This window comes from Triticum urartu, chromosome 5 (genome assembly GCF_003073215.2).
Source record: "Triticum urartu cultivar G1812 chromosome 5, Tu2.1, whole genome shotgun sequence".
In the NCBI taxonomy this organism is placed as follows: domain Eukaryota; kingdom Viridiplantae; phylum Streptophyta; class Magnoliopsida; order Poales; family Poaceae; genus Triticum; species Triticum urartu.
In genome coordinates, this window is record NC_053026.1 from 480,045,112 (window position 1) to 480,053,169 (window position 8,058).

Here is an 8,058-nt window from a genome sequence, read left to right on the forward strand (position 1 = left end):
TCTAGCAATGCGATACAAAAAGGACTTATATGCAGGGGCTGTTTCTGAGCCTAGTACCTATCAGGAGGCAGTTGTGTCACCTGAGTGGCAACTGGCTATGTCTGAGGAGCTTGCAGCCTTAGAGCGTACTGGTACATGGGATTTGGTACCATTACCTCCTCGTTCAGTCCCTATCACTTGCAAATGGGTGTATAAGGTTAAAACCAAGTCAAATGGTTCTGTGGAACGCTACAAGGCTCGCCTTGTTGCAAGAGGTTTTCAGCAGTCTCATGGGAAAGATTATGATGAGACGTTTGCTCCTGTTGCTCACATGACTTCAGTTCGAACTCTAATTGCTGTGGCTGCTACTCAGTCATGGAAAATTTCCCACATGGATGTGAAGAATGCCTTCCTTCATGGTGATTTACATGAGGAAGTATATATGCAGCCACCTCCAAGTATCAAGGTTCCATCAGGTCATGTTTGTCATCTTCGAAAGGCTCTTTATGGGCTTAAGCAAGCCCCTCATGCCTGGTTTGAGTGGTTCAGTTCTGTGATTCAAGCTGCCGGTTTTTCTCCTTGTGAACATGACCCTGCACTCTTCATTCATACATTTGAGCATGGCCGTACATTGCTTCTACTTTATGTAGATGACATGTTGATCACTGGAGATGATGTTGGGTATATTGATTTTGTTAAGAAAAAATTGAGTGAACAATTCCAAATGTCAGATTTGGGGTCTCTCAGCTATTTTCTCGGGATTGAGGTCGAGCATACTGATGATGGTTACTATATCTCCCAGCAAAAGTACACTCAGGATTTGATTCTTCGCTCAGGTCTCACTGACACGCGCATTGCTGCTACACCTATGGAGCTTCATCTGCAGTTGCGTCCTACTGATGGCACTCCTCTTGAGGATCCCTCTCGCTATCGTCACATTGTCGGCAGTCTAGTGTACCTCACAGTGACCAGACCTGACATCACACATGCAGTCCATATTCTCAGTCAATTTGTCTGTGCTCCCACCTTAGTTCATCATGGTCACTTATTCTGAGTCCTTAGGTATTTAAGGGGAACTACATCTCGCCGCTTGTTCTATGCTAATTCCAGTCAGTTCCAGCTTCAAGCTTACTCTGATTCCACTTGGGCGAGTGATCCTATTGATCGCCGCTCGGTCACTGGCTATTGCATATTTCTTGGTACATCTCTCATTGCATGGAAATCAAAGAAGCAAACTGCTGTGTCTCGCTCCAGCGCTGAGGCAGAGCTTAGGGCTCTCTCTACTACTACAGCAGAGATTGTATGGCTTCGCTGGCTATTGGATGATCTTGGTGTCTTATGTCATACACCAACACCTCTTCTTTGTGACAACACTGCTGCTATTCAGATTGCTAATGATCCAGTCAAGCATGAGTTGACCAAACACATTGGTGTGGATTCCTTTTTCACTCGATCTCATTGTCAACAATCCACTGCCAAGCTACAATATGTCCCATCAGAGCTTCAAGTCACAGATTTGTTCACCAAGGCACAAACTAGAGATCAGCATAGGTTTCACACTCTCAAACTTGGTGTATCAGATGCTCCTGACCCACCTTAAGTTTGAAGGGGGGTGTCAAGTATATATGTTGTGTTTGTCTTGTACAGGCCTAGGCCCATAGTCTAGAGTGAGGCCCAGGCCCATGTAACCTTGTATATATCTCTCTCCTCCTCAATACAGAAAACTGTTCGGTCATTCTCTCTTCCTCACGTTTTCTAACAGTATTAAAGGTAGAGGGTTTGAGAAAGACAGATTCAACTGGTATCTTTGACACTCTCTGGAAGAAGCTTGATACTTTTCTACGCGATGAGGAAGGCCATGTGAGTTTCATATATGTTATAATAATGCTTACTTTGTTGTCTTCCAGTTTGTCCCATTGTTGGCAGGTGCCAAGTAATCCTAACAGCTAATTTCTGCAGAAAGATGCAAGGGTTGTCATTCAATTTCTTAGAGATGCCCTTCCATGGTTGGAAACATGCGTTCTAGCATTGGTTGATAAAGAGCTTGATGAACACTATCTGGAAGAGATCAAGCACATCTGCAGTGAGTTCGAAAAGCTTCCTAACAGGTAAGCAAGTGTTAATTTGGGGTCAGCTTTATCTAGATTATTATATGCTATATTGTAATTGATAGGCATGTGTGAGTAATAACATCCTCTCTTTTCTGCATGATATGTACCACCTTTCTAGTCTAGTGCAAGACATGTCTTGTGAGAATTTACCTTACCACTTGCGCGCGTGAAAATTCACAGGACGGACAAAAAAGCGGTGGATGACCTATACTCGAAGTGGGGAGGTGCTAGGAAGACACTGCAGCAGGTCATCTGCCTTGTGATTGGTTCAGGGTCATGCACGGATAGTTGTCGCCAATGCCAGGATGAGAGGCGCGAGGGGAAAGACCCCAGGCTCTGCCTCCTGAAACTGCCCACAGACTGCTTATTCAAAACTTGCCCAGCTGATGAGCGGGCTAGAACGGGAGAAGCTGCCTCAACTTCAACAAAGGCGGCGCAAAAGCAGAAGAGCAAGAAGAAATCCAAGAGGATGAAGAAGCCTGACAAGGGACGTGGCAAGAAGTGAGCTGCTATAGTTAGTTTAACCACCTTCAAGAAAATATTTGCGTGCATTGGGGAAGGTTTGTATCGTAAAACCATTGGGAAGACAGCAGAAATGTGTTGCTTCATGTCTGGCCAAGGAATGTAACTGTTGAACCGGCACAAGACATTTGTTTGTACCCATGCATCACTATGAAGTTCCCCTTAGATTATTCATGTTGAATGAACGCTGCTTACAAGAAGTGTTGGGCCCTTTCTTGTGCGATAGCGGAAAACGTCTTACCTCGACTAGAGGAGACGCTGCGTATATATTAGGCAGGGGTGCGAGTCTTGGAGATCGCATACAGTTGAGATACAGGAGAGATTACAACTTGGAGAATAAGCTAGGTAGAGATAGAGTTATAGTTACAGAAGATAAACATCTCCTAGCTAAATAACCGAGGACTCCTAGTGCGGTTTGCTAACCTGCACGTCTGAGTTTAACACCCTCCCTTAATCACAACTTCATCAAGTTGAGATTATGCTTGAAATCTTCAAAACTGCTTGTAGGCAAAGGCTTTGTAAATCCATCTGCAAGTTGATCTCTGGAATGCACAAAGCGAATGTCAAGTTGCTTCTGAGCAACTCTTTCTGTGACAAAATGAAAATCTATCTCGATATGATTTGTCCTGGCATGGAACACCGGATTTGCAGAGAGATACGTTGCACCAAGGTTGTCACACCACAAGCAAGGAGCCTGCTTACTTTGTATGCCAAGTTCCTTCAGCATGGACTGAACCCATATTATCTCTGCTATAGCATTTGCTAATGCCTTATACTCAGCCTCTGTGCTTGACCTGGATACAGTAGCCTGTTTACGTGCACACCACGATATCAAATTTGGTCCATAGAATACTGCAAAACCACCAGTTGAGCGTGTGTCATCAAGGCAGCCAGCCCAGTCAGAGTCAAAAAATGCACTGACAAGAGTGAATGGTGATTTGCTGAAGTTCAGTCCCAAGCTCAAAGTATGCTTAACATATCGAATAATACGTTTCGCAGCTGTCAAATGAACATTGGTGGGTGCATGAAGAAACTGGCATACTTTGTTTACAGCAAAGGAAATATCAGGTCTGGTGAGTGTGAGATACTGAAGGGCTCCTACCAGACTTCTGTATTTGGTGCTGTCCTCTTGATTCAAAGCCTCACCTTCTACAAGAGATAATTTTTCTTAGCTAGATAATGGGGTAAGTGAGGGCTTACATCCCTGCAGTCCGGCTTTCTTAATCAGATCAGTTGCATATTTTTCTTGTGAGAGGAGAAGTCCATCCTTGTGTTTCTTCACCTCAATCCCAAGAAAGTAATGCAAGTCACCAAGATCCTTTAGAGCAAAGTCTGCACTCAAATCCTTAAGAAGTCATGTGATTGCTTCATCAGATGAGCTAGTCACAATAATATCATCAACATATATAAGGACAAATATGCATGTGTTGGACTTGTTGTAGATGAACAATGATGTGTTAGACTTGGAAGGAACAAAACCTAGTGCTTGCATTTTGTGACAGAGATGAGCATACCACGCTCTTGGAGCTTGCTTCAAACCATATAATGCTTTATCAAGTTTGCATACATAAGAAGGAGCATTCTTACTCTCAAACCCAGGAGGTTGTTTCATATACACTTCCTCTTCCAGAACGCCATGGAGGAACGCATTCTGAACATCGAGTTGTCTGAGACTCCATCCTCTAGAGACTTCAATAGACAGGACAAGACGAATGGTGGCTGCCTTTACCACCGGACTGAAGGTGTCCTCATAGTCTATGCCATATCGCTGCTTGAACCCTTTTGCAACTAGTCTAGCCTTGTAACGATCAATGGTTCCATCAGCCTTCCTCTTAATCCTGAAAACCCACTTGCAATCAATCAAATTTTTACCTTGCTGTGGGGGAACCAAATTCCACGTTTTGTTTCTTTTCAATGCCATGTATTCTTCATGCATGGCTTTCTTCCACTTCTCATCACACAGTGCTGCTTCAAGGGTATTGGGCTCACCTGGTTCACCTGTGGAGCAAACCATACCATACTTGGTCATATGCTTATAATTAATAGGTTGTATTACCCCTTGTTGCAGTCGTGTACGCCGCTGTTGAGGCACAGCCGAATCAGGCACAGAAGATCCAGGGAAATGCTCATGTACCGCATCAGATCCCGAGGGAGATTCTAACTGATTTTCTGCGGCTGTGTGTTGAAGTGAATTTCCTGGAACGGCCACAGAAGATCCCGCTGAAACATCTGCATGTGCATGAAGCCCATCATTGCATAATGATGACGCATCCGCCGCATCCGCCTGGGCTGCTGTGCCGGTCGGACCGCCAGCCCTGCGCCGCGCGCCATCGCGCCGCGTGTACGTGACGGGTTGGCTGGCGTACCTCGTACCGCCTGATTGGTGCGGGGCGTTGTGCGCCTGTGCCTGCGGGACCCCCGTGGGGCCGGCACGTGGGCCTGAGGAAGATGCCACGCACGCGCCTGAGCCAGCCGTGACAGCAGGAGGCGATCCCGCGGTGCCTGCCCCTGACGCAGAATCAGGAGGCGATCCCGAGGCTGATTCGGTTCACTGCAGCCAAGCGGATCCCGAGGGCGGGTTGTCTCCCCTGGTGAAACACATGGGATATGGCACTGTTGGAGCTCCGTTTTCTTCAGTTTCCATACGGATTTCTTCTGTTTCATCAACACAAACCTCATGCACTTCATTAGATGGGTTAGTCAACAATAAATCATCTATATTCGGTCCCCCTTGATCAAAACTAGTGAGGTGAGGAGGCAAAAGGAGGATTTCTTTCCTTAGGAGTGCACCAGCATTGGGATGGAGGTCAGCGAACGGAAATTTGGTTTCATCAAAGACCACGTCACGTGAAATATAGACACGGCTAGTGGAGACATCTAGGCACTTGACCCCCTTGTGCTGGGCACTATATCCTAGGAAGACACACTGTTTTGAGTGAAACATGAGTTTGCGAGTGTTGTATGGACGTAGGTTGGGCCAACATGCACACCCAAAGACGCGGATAGACTTATAATCTGGTTTAGTGTGAAGAAGTCTTTCTACCGGAGTTTCATTGTTAATGACATGACTAGGTAGCATGTTGATAATGTGAACAGCCGTGAGGAAAGCTTCATCCCAAAACTTGAGAGGCATGGAGGCACCTGCTAAAAGAGCAAGACCAACCTCGACAATGTGCATGTGCTTGCGTTCAGCAGACCCGTTTTGTTGGTGAGCATGCGGGCAGGACACGTGATGTGAGATGCCAAGATTTTGGAAGAAGAAATTTAGCTTTTCATATTCCCCTCCCCAATCAGATTGGACAGCGATAATTTTGCTATCAAACTTGCATTCAATGAGCGCTTGAAAATTTTGGAAAACTTGAAATACATCTGATATTCTCTTAAGAAGATAGATCCAAGAAAATTTACTGTAGTCATCAATGAAACTGACGTAATACGTATGTCTACCAACGGAAGTGGGGGCTGGACCCCAAACATCGGAAAAAATAAGTTGCAATGGTTTGGTAGAAATACTGGTAGAGATGGGATACGGCAATTGATGACTTTTAGCTCGTTGACATGAATCACAAATAGTTTCAGCATGACGCTCACCAACAAACGGGAGCTTATTTTTCCTAAGTAACTTTTCAACTAAAGAAAAAGAGGCATGTCCTAAACGATCATGTCATCGAGTAGACGACAGCTTGATAGCACCACAAGCTTGCTTATTGAATCTTCTAAACTCCAGAATAACGGATAGAGCCCTCGAACACATCTACCTTGATAGAGGATTTTCTTCGTTGCCTGATCCTTGATCAAAAAGAAAAAAGGATGAAATTCGAGAAAGACATGATTATCAATGGCAATTCTATGTACGGAAAGAAGATTTTTGTGTGCACTAGGGACATGCAAGATTCTGTTAAAGTGTAGTTTACGACTAGGGGTACGAAATATAGAGTGACCAATGTGACTTATACCCATACCTTCTCCGCTGGCAGTATGGATTTGATCTTTGCCGCGATATTTCTCCTTCATGGTTACCTTCTCAAGCTCGTTCGTGATGTGGTTTGTAGCCCCGCTGTCGACGTACCAATTTGTGTCGACGCCGTAGGACCCATCAGCCGCCGCAGCAACCTTGTCATCATCCTGGGAATCATCATCATCCTCTTCGTACCGGTACCAGCAATCCCTTGCTGTGTGTCCAGGTTTCCCGCAGATTTGGCATCATGGAGTGTCGGGGCGCGTCCTGTTTCCGCTGCCAAGACCGCGACGGCCACGGCCTCTGCCGCCTGCGCGCTGAGGAGAGGAGCCACGGTCACTGCCGCCGCCGCCACCAGATCGCCCTTTGTTGCGAGGAGGGCCACATGAACAGGAGCCGCCACCCCGCCCACGCGATGCCATGTTGGCTGAAGATTTGAAGCCGCCGCCGCCGGACCCGTGGTAATGAGCCATGCGTTGGTCGAAGTTGGAGAGCATGGCGTAGAGTTCATCGAGTGTGAGTGGGGGTGACACAAGCGTCGAGAGCAGATACCAGAGGCTGGTAATCGGTGTCTAGCCCGTGGATGATGTAGGAGACTAGTTCGTCATCCTGGATGGCCTTGCCCGCCGCGGCTAGTTCATCTGCATATCCGCGCATAGCAGCAAAGTAAGAGGCAACCGAGAGATTACCCTTCTGCGCGTTGATGAGGGAGGTGCGGATGTTGTTGATACGGCTCGCCGAGTGCGACGAGAACATGGTAGCGAGCATCGTCTAGAGCGCGCTCGCCGTGGTGACCGTGGTCACCGTCACCAGAACCTCCTTTGTGAGGTTGGCCAGCAGGAAGCCAAGGACATGCTGGTCCTCCCGGACCCATACAGGGTGGAGAGGGTTGGGTGATGAAGTCTCCTTGCCGTCTTTGGTGGTGATGAGGAGCTTCGCCGGCTCCGGTGTGGTGTCGTCGACGTAGCCGTAGACGCTGGCGCCACGCAATTGGGGGGTGATCTGTGTTCGCCATAGCACGTAGTTCGTGCGGGACAGCTTCTCCGTGACCTGGCTATTGAGGTTTGAGGAGGAGGCACCGGAGGCGGAGGAGGAAGACATGGCTAGGCTTAGATGGATTCGACAAAAGCTTCAGATGGGAAAAGGAAGGCTCTGACTACCATGTGTGATAGCGGAAAACGTCTTACCTCGACTAGAGGAGACGCTGCGTATATATTAGGCAGGGGTGCGAGTCCTGGAGATCGCATACAGTTGAGATACGGGAGAGATTACAACTTGGAGAATAAGCTAGGTAGATATAGAGTTATAGTTATAGAAGATAAACATCTCCTAGCTAAATAACCGAGGACTCCTGGTGCGGTTTGCTAGCCTGCATGTCTGAGTTTAACATTTCTGACCTGTGGAGTAGCCTCCTCTGTGTTATGGCACCACTCGAATGACTGGGGGTGAAGAAATTGAAAGGGACGGGGTGCTCCAGGTGATCATCTG